Source organism: Nicotiana tomentosiformis, chromosome 2, assembly GCF_000390325.3.
Source record: "Nicotiana tomentosiformis chromosome 2, ASM39032v3, whole genome shotgun sequence".
NCBI lineage: Eukaryota > Viridiplantae > Streptophyta > Magnoliopsida > Solanales > Solanaceae > Nicotiana > Nicotiana tomentosiformis.
Window position 1 is genome coordinate 40,861,121 of NC_090813.1, and position 17,056 is coordinate 40,878,176.

General features: G+C 36.7%; 1 pseudogene; it reads right to left on the reverse strand.

Annotated features, from left to right (window-relative positions):
- Nucleotides 1-207: 207 nt before the first annotated feature.
- LOC104089479 (delta(12)-fatty-acid desaturase FAD2-like) lies at nucleotides 208-1,474 on the reverse strand (annotated as a pseudogene).
- Nucleotides 1,475-17,056: the final 15,582 nt, after the last annotated feature.

Here is a 17,056-nt window from a genome sequence, read left to right on the forward strand (position 1 = left end):
TATTAGAAATATGGAGATTAAACTATTTAAACACAAAAATACCCCTTTAAATTAAGTACTTCATGTATAACAAGCTCCTCATTAATAGTGACTATATAAGAGTATGCTTCCTTCATTATTAATCCTCGCATAAATAATCACTTGTACTATGTGAATTAACAAAATGATACTTAAATTTAAAGGAACAGCCTGAACAAACATTGCAAATAAAGTAGGAAGTATAATAGAATATGATAAAACACAAAATCCAAATTAATTACAATGACTCAAGCAAGTAGTTAATTATTGCTGTTCTTTCAGAACTTATTTTAATACCAAAAAACACCTTTGTCTTGAGAGCTTTCATCTTTCTCCACATAGAGGCACTCCTTTAAATCCTTCCACATTGATTTATAAAATGGGGTATCATCAAATTGGTAATATTCTCCTAGTAATGGCTTGACAACTTTGGTTGCCTCCATTGCATGGTAATGTGGCATGGCTGAGAATAAATGATGCACAACATGAGTATCAGTAATGTTGTGAAAGATCTTATTTAGCACACCATAATATCTGTCTACAGTGGCTAGAGCTCCTCTTAGCCAATCCCACTCGGATAAATCATAATGTGACAACGAAGGGTGAGTATGGTGTAATAAAGTGATTAACACTATAAAGCCGTTCACAATTAGGAGGGGTACCCCATAGATGCACACGAGCCAAGCTAGCCCTTGTGCCAAAGTAACGCGATACAACACATAGGTAGTTGCAATCACACCTGCATCTGAGATGTAGATTTGTAGCCTCTCACGATCCTTAAATATCGGGCTATAGGGATCATAGTGACATGCAAAGCGATCATAAGGTCGACTAGAGATATTGAAGGCAAAGTACAAAGGCAAACCAAGAGTGAGGGTGAAGGCAAGTATGAGTAATCGTCCTAGTGGATTGTTCGAGTATTTTGTGTACCATCTTAGCTCAGGTTTAAGCTTGGGCACATGGTTTTCGTCACGCTCAAGGGAATTAATGTTGGAGTGATGACGACGATGACTATATTTCCATGAAAAGTATGGCACTAGAAGTGCAGAATGGAGGAGAAAACCAACAGTGTCATTTACCCACAGGTAATCACTAAAGGCATGATGGCCACATTCATGGGCAATGACCCAAATTCCTGTGCAAACACAACCTTGAACGATCCAGTAAATCGGCCATGCTAGGTAATAATACGGCGTCTGAAGCAAGTGGTTGTAATGTAGTAAAAGATGGAGACAAGTATGAGATCTTGAACAAGATAAGAAAACGAGCGAATAAGAGATCGATGAAAGCAGTGAGGAGGAATGGCCTTCTTGATGTCACCAATTGTAAAAGGGGGCTTTGAAAATGGCACTCTTTGGAAAGGATTTTTCTTTTGTTCAGTTTTAGTTGGACCAGACATATTGCCACCAGCTCCCATTTTTGTTCTACTACCTTTTTGCCTTACCTGAAAGCTGGAGATTTCCCTCTCCACTTCCTCTCTTCTTTATAGAAACAGAGAAAGAGAGTTATTCAACAAGTAAAGATATAGATCTTGACAAAATTAATATTGTAGTAGTGAATAAAAGAGGCCATATGATTGACGGTTGGCTTAATAAACTATTGTTCCATATGCTTTAGATTCCTCCTTTTTCATTATTAAAATTGTCTAGTTGTATGATTATATTATAATTTCATGCAGTAATTAAAAAAGCGAATATATAGACCATGAAATACTTGTATATCATAAATAGTTAAATTCTTTTCTGAAGTCATAGAATTTTTGAGTTAATAGTCATAGAATTAAGAATTACCTCTAGTCAAGATAGATGCAAAAAGTTAAATAACCTGAAACAACAAGAAAAAGAGAAATGTAAAACGAAGGTTTTCAAGGGCCGAAACAAAGAGAAAAAAAATTTACATGAAAAAGAAGACACTATATGTGGGATTTTAGATGAACATGAATGGTCCTCGGATAAACCACCTCTGTTACATGCTGATGATTTAGTTATCTTTTCATCTAGAGACAAAATATTCCATAAAAATGTTAATGAAAAAGCTTCATCAGTATGAGGTTGCCTCTGGATTAGAAAATCAGCCAAGAGAAAATTAAAGTTTCTTTCATATATGTTACTTATGAGTTTTGTTGTTTAACTTGTGATGTTGTCCTCCTTTGTGGTCTGGCTATGTTAATTCCCGGATATCGTTTTATCCCGCCATTGACTTGAGCTGTTGATTAAAGTTTGGTTGTTCTCACCCCTACCTACTGAGAAAACAATCAATTATTTATCTTAAAAAATCCATTGAATAGATATAAATTCTTACTTTAGAACCAGTTACATAAAAATGACTAGAATATTGAACCTAAGTTCTTCAAATCATTGCTCCGCCTCTGGAAGGAGGCAAAGGTTTTAGATCCCTGGAGTATATCGCAACAGTCTTTATAGCTAAGAAAGGTGGAGATTGAAATTCTTTTTCCATTGGAAAATTGGCACGAGTTATGTAAAGAACTGGGGGAAAGAAAAGCTGTTTTAACTATAAAACCAGTTAACTGGGAAAAACCTACTGATGACTGGTTAAAAATCCACACAAAAAACTCCATTTCTTTAATAACAACTATGCTGAAGTGCAGGCAACTCTATCTCCTATTAACTGGCGTAACCAACATTTTACAGCACCATTTTACAGCTGTTTTAACTACCTAAGTGTGTAGACTGAAATTCAGGACATGCAAATTAAGTTTCAACACTGCTTTAGAGAAGCTAACTCGGTGGCTGATGCCTTATCTAAATTCAGAAGCAAGGTACAGGGTCACTCCACAACTATTCAGCCATATAATACATTATAACACGATACAATATAGAATGATAGGAAACAACAAATCATACAAAGCAAATAAACTTTAATTCAATGCATACTACGACTCTAACTTAACATTTAACTAAATCCAAGTAACTTTTTTCATACATCTTTCAAAGCTTGTTTTTATACCAGAAAACACCTTTGTCTTGAGACCCTTCATCTTTCTCAACATAGATGCACTCTTTCGAATCTCTCCATATTGCCTTATAAAACGAGGTACCATCAAATTGGTAGTACTCTCCTAGTAATGGCTTGATCGCTTTGGTTGCCTCCGTTGCGTGATAATGTGGCATGGTGGTGAATAAATGATGCAAAACGTGAGTATCTGTAATGTTGTGAAAGACCTTATTTAGCACACCGTAGTCTCTGTCTCCAGTAGCTAAAGCTCCTCTTAACCAATCCCACTCAGATGAATCATAGTGTGGCAATGAAGAGTGAATATGGTGCAAAAAAGTGATTAGCACAATAAAGATGCTCATGGTTGGGATATATACTATTAACCATGGATTTGGTTTAGATATAGTATTTATTATGAAATAATTATTTATTCAATTTTAATAAAGTTTTAAATAGATATATTAGTCTGTGTCCTTTGCTTATATAGTAGATGATTTAGTGTATAGAGTTTAGCTTATACACGGAAGATTAAATCATCGGTTCTTATAAGTATAAAGTTTGAGTTCACAATCTAATGATGGAATTGGACAAACCATCAGGAATGATTATAGCACAAGATTAAATACTTCATAATTTATCTTGATTATGGGAATGGTTTAATTCCAACTTCTTGTGCTAGTACATTTTGTATGTATTGAACGGACCAAGTAGAGATAAGTATTTTATACTGACTTAATAAAATAAACTCTCTAGCCATTAAATGTACTTATACTCTTTATCGTGATATAATTATTATTAGCTGTGTATATTATTATTGTTTTGATTTATTAAAGGGCGAGATTCTTTCGTGGGTCAATATGCCTGGTAAATTGGATAATAATAATGTATATTGGCGAAATAATAGTTAGTTGATGGAATCCATGTCTCGGTTTAGAGATTGATGATACACCTTTATGAAAGCTTATAAGTTTTCATATGTAAACCCGGCCGGTGGATTTTGTATCCGACACATGAAATAAGTTAAGCGAAAGTCTAAAGAAAATAATTAATAAATTAAATCGCCAGTAATTTAATTTAATTGATTAGTATTTGAATCTTAAATTGGGGAGTTAAATAAGATTTAATGGATGAATTTCGAAATTGAATAAGGAGTGCAATTACGAATTTTTAGTGAAATAATTTGTAATTAATTATGGTGGATATTAATTTCGAAAATTAGAAATTAATTCCATAATTGAAAGCCTTGTTAATTAAATTTTGTGGTCCTTGTTGTGCCTAAATAATAGAAAATAAAGGAATCCTTTTTATGGTGGAAAAGAAAACCCAGCAGGTTTTGGAAAAGGTTTTTAACCCTTAAAACTTGTGCTATAAATACATAAGGTTTTTCACCTAGAGAAGTAGTTATGGTGGCCGAAATTTTCAGCCATATTTTCCTAGAAATTTCGCCCATACGAAATTGTTGTTTTCGGATATTATTTGGGTAGCGCAGTAGAAGACCGTGGAACGTTCAAGGATCATGATTGTGCGGGTGGTAGAGATTCCATTGAGAAGTTATGGAACTGAAGGCTCACGTCTAGAAGAGATATGTTCACGCTTCAATAGGTAACCCGTGAAACCCCGTATATGCTAGTTGTTTAGATTACATGTGATTTTGATACTGGGATTGCTTCCGCTACTTATTATTATCCATCAATTGGTATCAGAGCCCACTCACATCTAATTAGATAACTAGGTTTTTCATGAAATAAGAATATTGTTTTTATGTGCGTTTTTGAATTACATGTATATGTTATTTTCTGAAAAACTGCACTGCTGATTTGTGAATTAACTGTGCATAAAATTTTGGATTATTCTTGTAATCGTGAGATATCTGTTTTTTATTGATATTTGATTGGGACGATCTGAATTTTTTTTGGTAAACCCTAGAAAAATGCAAAACCTGATTTTGACCGAATTGACGGTTTTTTCGGAGGTCGGCGAACTTGACGGACTCCGATTGAGTCGAAATTTGGTGGGTCCATCGGAAACGACGTGATGAGAAAAACTCATCGCTTTAGCAGTGAACCATGGTGATTTTGTGGCGTTTTGAGGTCATTTGGACTGTGTTTTGGACGTTTTTCTATTTTTTGAAAATTAATTCTTAATAATTTTAATTCGTTTTTAATTCAATGGTGGTGGGGGTGACTCTCCATGGTCTCCATGATTAAATACTGGTGATACGATGGGTTTACACATTAGCTATTAGTAAATAGACGTGTTGTTGTATTAAATTCAATAATAGAAGTGTAGGATTTTATTGACGAGGTCTTACAAGGTATACTTGATATTGTATGATGATATAATTATTTTATAAGAAAGTGAAATCCTCTGTTTGATATCCTGGATGACTAATGATTGGTGCGTTTGGCATATTTGTACATAAAATAATTTCTCAAATTTTAGTTTATGTTTTCATGCCCTACGTGATTACTAGTCTTGGATTTTCAATAGAAAAAAAAATGTTCTCTGGTTGGAGGTTGTAATTAAGTGAAATATGATGGTATTTTGTATGAATTTTATATTATTGGTATGGCTTTTAAGCTATGGTCAATATTCTGCCATAAAATAATTTTATGAGCTACATGTATATTCACTTGAAAATTAAGAATTTTGTGAGTAATAAATAGTTACCACTAGAGTGGTTTGTTTATTTGAACTCATGAAAAATTCTTAACAAATTTGTACATGTGAAATTATGTCTATTCATGGATTGAGCATTATGATTAATAAGTAGGATCCACAAAATGGTCTATTTATTTGAGTTATTAAAATCTGCTTAATGTACCATGTGAAAATTATCCTTGATAAATTTACATTAGTGATGGAGGTTCTTAACTAGAAAAAGAGTTTTATCTTTGGGTACTAGTGAGACCAACTCCACCCATGAGAAGAGATATTGGGGTTTTCGTCGAACGGAAGAAAATATAATATCTTAGGTTCTTGTGTATTTAATAAAATAATAATTTATTGCAAAGAAGATATTATGTATCCTAGAAATAGGAAGAACATAATATATATGCCTTGAGCTCATAGTATAATTATAAGGAGAATGGAAATCAATATCATATTTATTTTAATTCATGAAACTACTTAAAACGGTTATTCTCCGAGTTTGGTTACAGGTTGGTGGTCATGAATTTGACAAACTCCGATTGACCTGAAACTTGGTAGGTTCATCAAAAACGATCTAGTGAGAAAAACTCATTGCTATACAGTGAATCATGTTATTTTTTGGCATTTTGAGGTCGTTTAGATGGGTTTTCAAGCAGTTTATTAAATTGAATTTATTATAAATATAAAAAATTATTCTTTATATATCGGCTTTATTTGTGTTAAATCTAAAACATGATGATTTAACTAGATATGATATATAGCAAGAATGCAAATCACATGGATTTAATCCTAAATACGCCAAAAATAATTTATTCGAATTTGGTCTAATTTTTGGCGATCGTGAATTTCATGATCTCCGAATGACCTGAAATTCGGTATGATCATCGAAAACGATCAGTTAAGAAGAACTCACTGCTACTGCAGTGAATCACATCGTATTTTGATGATTCGAGATCGTTTAGATGAGTTTTTTGGAGGTTTGACGGATTAAAATGTGATTTACATACAAAAAGTCATTCTTTCTATCATTTTATTTATGTCTAATCTGGAACATGATAACACATGTTGAATTGACATGAATTGGTGTATGATAAGAATGTAGGTCATATTTTAAATTCTTAAAAAATGCTTAAAATGGTAATTTTCCAAATTTGGTCGCATTTTTTGGAGATTGTGATTTTAACGATCTTCGATTGATCTGAAATTTGGTAGGTTTATCAGAAATAGCCCAGTGATCAATTCCCACTGCTATGCAGTGAAAAAAATTAATTTTAGCATTTTAAGACTGTTTAAATAGGGTTTTGAGTATTTTTTAAAATTCTAGAACTTAATCCTCGGAGAAAAGTTCGTGGTTGTGATAAAGTGGTGATAGGAATTAACCCCTATGGTCTCCATTTTTTATTTATAGTGAGATAATAAATTAACGCGTTGACATTATATCACGACCCAAAATCTCACCCGTCGTGATGGCGCCTATCTCAATACTAGGCAAGCCGGAAATCTCAATAAACCACAATTTCTCTCAAGATTGAAAATATAATATTTAAATACAATACAAACACTCCCCAAAATCTGGTGTCATTGAGTACATGAGTATCTAATATGAATACAAGTCTGGAAAATATAGTCTATAATAGTCTAAGACCGAATACATTGAACAAAGAAATAGAGAAGGAGAGACAAGGTTTGCGAAACACGGCAGCTACCTCAAAATCTCCTGAAATTCAATCGCGCGAAAGGATCAACACCCGCTATGTCCGGGAACACCTGGATCTGCACACGAAGTGCAAGGTGTAGTATGAGTACAACCAACTCAGCAAGTAATAATAATAAATAAGGAACAGAAGATAATAACGAGCTACACAGTTATGGTTCACTTCCAGTAATTCCAGCAAAGAATAGACATGCTATCAAATTTTGCAGTTTAATGTCAAATCAATTTTTTTTATACATTTCCTGTTCATGTAATCCATATATCAACAATCTTTCAGAGATTTCATAACAATGACAGATAGCAACTAAGTGCAACAACAAATGAAAAATCAAGTACAACCTCTTAGGACAACAATCACTCTCTGGGCTCCCAGCCTCATCACTCCCTGGGCTCCCAGCCCTCATCACTCTCTCAATGGATACCCGCGCTCACTGGGGGTGTACAGACTCATGAGGGGCTCCTACAGCCCAAGCGCTATAAGCACAGACAACTCACGTGCTGCACGGATAACTCACGTACCATAATATAAATATCTGGATCCGCACGGCCAACTCACGTGCTGCTCGGACAACTCACGTGCAATAATAATATAAGGATCCGCACGGCCAACTCACGTGTTGCACGTCCAACTCACGTGCAATAATAAGCCAATAAGGCCTGCTGCAGGCAGGCAGCCCCGATCCATAAAATATCCTCACAATCAGGCCCTCGGCCTCCCTCAGTCATAAATCTCTCCAGTCTCTCGGGCTCTCAATAATCATGAAATCATCCCAAACAATAATGATATGATGTATCAATAATAATAACAGAGACTGAGATAAAATGTGCAAGTAAAAACTGAGACTGAGTAAATATAGCATTTAACAGGCAATTCAACAAGTACACGACCTCTGTGGGTCCCAACAGTACTATCATATAGCCTAAGCATGATTTCTAATATGATTTATAGTCAAATTTTATCAACACATAGAGAGAATATAGCTAACAACAAATTATTCAACTTTACAGTTTTTCGAGACGGACCAAGTCACAATCCCCTCGGTGCACGCCCACACACTCATCACCTAGCATGTACATCACCTCCAAAATAATTACGTGATATTAAATCCGGGGTTTAATACCCTCGGGACCAGATTTAAAACTGTTACTTACCTCAACCAGTGTAATTATTTATTCCGCTATGCCCTTTCCACAAGAATTGGTCTCTGAAACCTCGTATCTAGCCATAATTAATTCGATTCAGTCAATATTAATTATTGTAATTAATTCCATAAGGAGATACTAATTTTTCTTTTCCAATAAAATTCGAAATTAACTCGAAATTCGCTCGTGGGATCCACGTATCGAAACCCGACAAAAGTTATAGAATATGAACGCTCATCCAACCACGAGCCCAACCATACAAATTTCACCAAAATCCGACACCAATTCGACCCTCAAATATTCAATTAAAGTCTATGAAGATTTCTACCATTTTCAACCCAATCCTTACCCATTTGAACTTAACAATCTTTCCACAACCTTATTGGTCTGTATATATGATACTCTACACCCAAGAATCACACTATTAATCACCCATCTTACTCCAAACCCGAAATTGAAGAATTAGAGAAAGCAATTCTTACCTCTTTGAAGCCCTAGCAAGATCCTTGTGAAATCTTCAAACCTTGAACAAGAATTGATGGATAAATGACTAAGTCTTCACTTTCTCTCTCTAAAATGCTCTCACCTCTCTCTAAAATATCAAATTTTGGCTCAAAAATGAGTTTCAAGGGCTATAAAACGAAGTTGGGTCGGGTCAAAAATTAGAAAGAATGGAAGCTCCGACGCAGTTATGCGGTCGCATATGCAATCGCATATGCGATCACATAACAGGTATGCGGTCCGCATACCAACTGCATAATTTGGCCTCAAAAGCTGGGCGTTACTGACCTGTTCTACGGTCATTATACGGTCCGCATACTTGTTCTGCGGTCACATAGTACACCGCAAAATAGGTCTGCGGTCGCATAGTGCGCCGCAGATTTTCCTCAAATCTTGCCCTTCTCCTGTTCCACTTTGCGACCATTATGCGGTCCGCAGAGTGATTCTGCGATCGCATAGTGGTCGCAGAAATGACCATTTTCCGATAAAATATTTCTTTACACTTCGGTGCATTGTTCAACCCAAAAAGTCCGAGCCGCCGCGAGAAATTTCTATAATCTTTGTACTAATTGATCTACCTCGGCACCTTCAAACCTTAATTTCCTTAGCAAAATTTCTCCGGGTCACTACACATACGTTAAAATTCGGTCAACCTTTTCAACTAAATTTTCAACATGAAAATTCATTCTTCCAAGCTAATACCTCGTAAAATTTATCCTTTAAAATTAAAACCGATAATTCACACAAGTCATAATACCTCGTAGGAAGTTATTCAAGACTTTAAATTGTTGAAAGGAGCGTGAATGCTCAAAACGACCGGTCAGGTCGTTACAATCTCCCCCACTTAAACATACGTTCGTCCTCGAACGTGCCAAGAGTTGTTCTTAGGCCTTTAAATCACTATTCCATCTTACCACGCACGTGCCCGGGGTGATCCCATGTCACCCTATTCCACATAGGCCTGACAACACAATATAACTGAAAATCCTTAATTTATCCTTAGCCCAAAAACCTTGGAATTCAATTCTCAACCTTCAGAATTTCTTTTCACGATATGAATCTTACATTTACACATTGTATGAGTCTGAACAAGCTACATCGAGCTATAACTATAATCGCGGATATAATCACCTAGCATATTACACAACTCGCCCGCTCGTAGCACCATTCCTGATCACAGTAACTACTCCAAAGTAACCCGGTAAAAGTATTAAACCCTATATCAAACAAAACCTCGTTCTAAAACTTCCGCACAATGCTGATAATGAAAGAAACATGCAGAAATCTCAAGACCCCTTATCAGATCATCAAGTAGTGGAGCTCTCTCACCCCAACCAGAACCATAATCACTTTCTAAGCCGAATTTTAATATTATCCTCCCGAAAATACCGTTTCAAACCTGATAGTACTCATTCTAGGTCTAATGACCTTATATTATTAAATGCAACTATCCCACAAACACGCCACATCTATATAACTTAAGCCATAACTGTGCAATCCGTGTACCCAAATATGGGAGCTGTCTCAAGGAAGAGAACCGTATTGAAAGTTCAACAAGCACCACCACAACCACAATGTTACAACCAACTCCTCAAATTTCGTGAAGAGGATAACCGTAGGCACATGTGCACAATTATAGAAGAAGGTAATTAATGAATCAGATAAATTGTTATAGAAATAGAATTCTCACACACGGCATAGACAACCCACGTGCCACTAATATGAATCGCCCGGCATGGTCATAGGCCTACAGTCCCAGCATATCATACATGAGCAATTAAACAAGTACACTTGTATTTGATAATGAAATAAGATTCTCATGTTCCTGGAATGGTATAAATACACGTCATAGTGTAAGCATGTGCAAAGTATGCTATCACACTTCAAATCGGTAATTTAACACAAAAATACTAACTACCCCATTTATTTAGGGGAATTAGCTTCTTTGTAACCTCAAATGTAGCCCAGATAGTTCTCAACAAAGGTACGAACATGAGAAACGTTATAGCTTTACACTTAACAGTCAACTCTAGGCATATCATAGCCTAAGCATTCCTTCGAGTATGAATACTTGCCCTGATGCTTGCACATTGTCTCAAATCTCACATATATGCATACTTATAGCGCGCAGCTATCACAAACAATTAACGCAGCTAGTGCCTCCACTGAGTTAAAATAAAATACTTACCTCAAACAGGCCGCAACCCGAAACAATATACTTCTGAGAACTCCCAGCATCCAAATTTCTCAAACACATGAATCACCGTAACTGATCCCAACTCCAACACTAGAATGACTAACACACCTTTCATTCACGATCTTCCCATAAGGAATACTTTCATAATTCTTCCGTGCCACATAGGAATAATTTAAATATCTGCAGTCTATCAACCATGTGAGTACCGCAATACTAATTATACATCCATAAGTCAAAATACAATGCGCCTTCTGAAATCCGCACACTTCTCATACAACACCAAGTAGTAATAGTATTCATCTAGTTATTTGGAACCGCCTAGGTTGTCCAACATTCGTTACCTTCTCTTCAAGACTGAACTTTCACTTTGTACATGTAAATCCTAATCTCGCACAACACACCACATCTATTATACCATCATGTGACAAGCACAAGAACCCCATTATCAACTCTGAGTCACCAGCAAATTACATATCCAGTTAGTTAGAAACATTTCTCTTGCTTCCTTCTAGGAATCATAATACACAACATATTTCCCACACCAATAGAAAATATCTGGTTCAAACCATGGTAGAAACAATCAAGAACACTTTGAAATCTGTTTGCGCATAACTAAGCTATTAGAACCGAATTCCTCTAACTCTACCAAGCCACACGGGTTGCCAAATCCGAGAGTATTGCCACCAAACACCCGTAAAGTCCCACCTCATCTTAAGAACCAAAAGAACTGATCATACCATTACCATACTGATCCATCATGTTACCCATTTGTCATATTTTCTCCGAGTTTCTTCTGAATTACCCTCAAGTTGACATTTCTCCTTGTTAGAACACTTCTATCCTTACCCAAAGCTCCCTACAAGACATCCTAACTAAGAACCACATCGCCCTAAGGCCCATAAGCCATTGTATTCTTCTTAAGCACCTCCATAAATACCCCAACCGTAACACTCACTCTGAAAATACCTTATACGAATTTAAAATTATTCCTCTTTACTTTCTTATACTAAAATGTAGAATCCTTAGTCAAACAGAATTACCACACGTCCTGATACCATCCAAAGTAAGTAATCGATTCTAGTAATATACAAGTTCGATTTTTTTTTTAAATTTTTACATATACGTTTTGAATCCATTAGAACCCTCTCGAGAGTCATCCACTCTGCTCAAATCTAATTTACTCCGCCCCAAATGGGTCGAAACACATGTGCTCCTTTAGCACAATCAACAGTCAAGTAAGTAATCCTGGCTTAACACGACCAATCAAATTCATACTTCGTGCGCACTACATCCCTTTAAAATAACAACTTGATCATTCTATAATTTTCATATTTTCATAAAGTGCAACGTAACCTATATCCAGGAATTTACTTACCCGAGTCATCCTCGATCTCAATCTCTGCAAGTCATAATTGATCCACAAGTATGTCTTCAACCCAAACTAAAATTCAACACATAACCATGGATTCAAATTATCAATAGCAGGCTCCCCCACTTAGCTTTAAGATGCAGTTATATAAAATTAGAACCCGTAAGGATTTTTTCTTCTCAATTACCAAGATCTCGCACCGTTAACCCGCCAATGGTAGCAAGTAATATTCCTCGCAGAAGCTTCATCAACACCATGCCATCTCTAACTGCTCACAAGAGATAACCCACCTGTGGAATTCCTTACCGACATATCTCAACATCACTGCACTTGGTGCAACAACCACGCAAGCAGTAAATTCTCCTGAGCTCATGCTCGCCCACCATTTCTATAAGTCTGCACTTTCCCTTTTGACATCAACAGAAAGTTCAACAATACCTTCTGAACTCAAGTCATATTGCGCCTGAAACAATAATCAGATCTTCGCATCTCTCTTCGTTTCAAAACAAACTCCTTCCTACCATATTCAATCTTTCTTCGTACAGTAACTATCACTCCAAATAAAATCTGTAGGCCAAGTCACATTCTATCACGATTCCAAACCGTTCTACACTTCCTCAAGACACGCGACTATCCTACCACAGAATCCATAAGCTAATCTGTCACTCTTACTTCGGTTAAATCATCTCTTTTAAGCAACTTCTCAACCTCTACTTCTCCTACTTGACCTGCTAGTACTTCAGCCACCGCGAAACACTTCCCATCATGTCTTCCCTCACACTTTGTTGCCCAACTGTTGCATCAAATCAAAATGCATCTCTGCCACACCTAAACTAATAAAATGTTACCGACTCTAAGCCTCTTCGAAGATCATCTTTCTCAAGCCATCATCATTAAAAATACCCATTCGCAACCACAATTACTACAAAATCATTTACTCTTCTTGAGTCCAAACTCATTGACAAGACGTGAGAATTTAATTTGCCCCATAATTTAACAACGTGAAAGATCTTACAAAACATTCACACTCGAGATTGTACGTCACATCAAAACGAAAATAAAAGCACCCAATGGCCTTCCTTTACATTTCAAGGAACACTTTTGGTCACATTCAAATCATCTTAACACATCCCGCAGTTACATCATACACATCACAAGGCCACTCCACCGCTCATCAAGCCACAAATTCCACTCGTAGGGACATTATCGGACATATGAGTCCAAATGTACAGGTTACAAGTGAAGTTACCGAGCCTAAGCTGCGGTCTAAACCTGGCCTTAAGTCATCCAGACTGGCCCATCACCAAAATACAGGATACACATCTTGAACCTCATTCATAGAATCACAAGCCGACGATGCACAACAAATACCGAGCGCTCATATGCGCATACGAAATGCGTGGAAGGAATTCAAAGAGTTATGTTTCAAGCTGAATCAATTCCGCACGATAGAATACAAGAAAGTGAAATTTTCCTAAGGGTTCGGTAGCCTCTCGAAAATAAGTACAGACGTCTCCGTACCGATCCGCAAGACTATACTAAACCTACTCATGACTCATGAGACCTATGTAACCTAGGCTCTGATACCAACTTGTCACGACCCAAAATCTCACCCGTCGTGATGGCGCCTATCTCAATTCTAGGCAAGCCAAAAATCTCAATAAACCACAATTTCTCTAAAGATTGAAAATATAATATTTAAATACAATACAAACACTCCCCAAAACCTTGTGTCACTGAGTACATGATCATCTAATATGAATACAAGTCTAGAAAATATAGTTTATAATAGTCTGAGACCGAATACATTGAACAAAGAAATAGAGAAGGAGAGACAAGGTCTGCAGAACACGACAGTTACCTCAAAATCTCCTGAAATTCAACCGCGCGAAAGGATCAACACCCGCTATATCCGGGAATACCTGGATCTGCACATGAAGTACAGGGTGTAGTATGAGTACAACCAACTCAGCAAGTAACAATAATAAATAAGGAACTTAAGATAATAACGAGCTACACAGTTATGGTTCACTTCCAGTAATTCCAGCAAAGAATAGACATGCTATCAAATCTGACAGCTTAATATCAAATCAATTTTTTTATACATTTCCTATTCATGTAATCCGTATATCAACAATCTTTCAGATATTTCACAACAATGACAGATAGCAACTAAGTGCAACAACAAATAAAAATCAAGTACAACCTCTTAGGACAACAATCACTCTCTGGGTTCCCAGCCCTCATCACTCCCTGGGCTCCCAGCCCTCATCACTCTCTCAATGGGTACCCGCGCTCACTGGGGGTGTACAGACTCATGAGGAGCTCCTACAATCCAAGCGCTATAAGCACGGACAACTCACATGCTGAACGGACAACTCACGTGCCATAATATAAATATCTGAATCCGCACGGCCAACTCACGTGCAATAATAATATAAGGATCTGCACAGCCAACTCACATGCAATAATAAGACAATAAGGCCTGCTGCAGGCAGGCAGCCCCGATCCATAAAATATCCTCACAATCAGGCCCTCGGCCTCCCTCAGTCATAAATCTCTCCAGTCTCTCGGGCTCTCAATAATTCATGAAATCATCCCAAACAATAATGATATGATGTATCAATAATAATAACAGAGACTGAGATAAAATGTGCAAGTAAAAACTGAGACTGAGTAAATATAGCATTTAACAGGCAATTCAACAAGTACACGACCTCTGTGGGTCCCAACAGTACTATCATATAGCCTAAGCATGATTTCTAATATGATTTATAGTCAAATTTTATCAACACATAGAGGGCATATATCTAACAACAAATTATTCAACTTTACAGTTTTCCGGGACGGACCAAGTCACAATCCCCTCGGTGCACGCCCACACGCTCATCACCTAGCATGTGCGTCACCTCCAAAATAATCACGTGATACCAAAATTCGGGGTTTAATACCCTCAGGACCAGATTTAAAACTGTTACTTACCTCAACCTGTGTAATTATTTATTCCGCTATGCCCTTTCCACGAGAATTGGTCTCCGAAAGCCTCGTATCTAGCCACAATTAATTCGATTAAGTCAATACCAATTATTGTAATTAATTCCATAAGGAGAAACTAATTTTTTTTCCAATAAATCCGAAATTAACTCAAAATTCGCTCGTGGGGCCCACATATCAGAACCTGACCAAAGTTACAGAATATGAACGCTCATCCAACCACGAGTCCAACCATACAAATTTCACCAAAATCCGACACCAATTCTTCCCTCAAATCTTCAATTAAAGTCTTTGAAGATTTCTACCATTTTCAACCCAATCCTTACCCATTTGAACTTAACGATCTTTCCACAACCTTATTGGTATGTATATATGATACTCTTGTCACGGCCCCAAATTCCCTCCGTAGGATGGCGTGATGGCACCTAGTCTCTAAGACTAGGTAAGCCTATCAATGCAGAATAATAATAAATATATGAAATAAATAAACTACAATTCAAACAATTTCAACTCCCAAAACCCGGTAGAAATAAGTCACAAGCTTCTAAGAATTTATTCTCAATGCCTCTATATGTCAAGGTCTAAATAAAATATAAGGAAGCAACATAAAATAATAGAAGGGGACTCCGAAGTCTGCGGACGCTGGCAAATATACCTCGAAGTCTCCGTGCGCAAGTAACTCACTGACGTCTAGGCTAGTAAAATGTACCTGGATCTGCACAAAACGATGTGCAGAAGCGTAGTATGAGTACACCACAGTGGTATCCAGTAAGTGCCAAGCCTAACCTCGGTAGAGTAGTGACGAGGTCAGGTGAGGCCCTACTGGAATATAATAATGGCATGGTAAAATGTTTATCAATGTAGTAAAATAAAATAACATTGGAAATGAATCAAATAGTATATCACATCTAATGACATCAAATGATTACAAATAATATCTCGTGGAATCAAAACAGAATTTCCTTCAACTTTATGAAAATCACAACAATTAATCGAAAGCAACTATGGCCATAAATCAATATCAACAAGGGCACTCCCGAGGTACCGCCTCGTAGTCCCAAATCATAAATAAATTCACAATATCTCATTTCCTTATATCACCGCGGGAGCCTTCACAATTTATTTAAAGAAAATATTTTTCCCGAAATAGCATCCCGCGTTTTAGCCACCCTTATCACACCACATGACTTCTAGTAGTTCCCCTACTAGCCACGCGTATCAAGCCACCCTTATCTCACCGCATGCGTTTCAACACCCAGACCTTATACCACCGCATGCATATCAATATCATAATATATCACAATTTGCACCTCAAGTGCTCAAATAATTTAACTTGCCAAAATAATTCAATAACAATAATTTTCCACAATAAAGAGCTCACGGCTCATGCCAAAATAAATCATCAATAATAGTTTGCTACAATAAAGAGCTCACGGCTCATGCCAAAATAAATCATCAATAATAGTTTGCCACAATAAAGAGCTCACGGCTCATACCAAAATAAATCATCAAT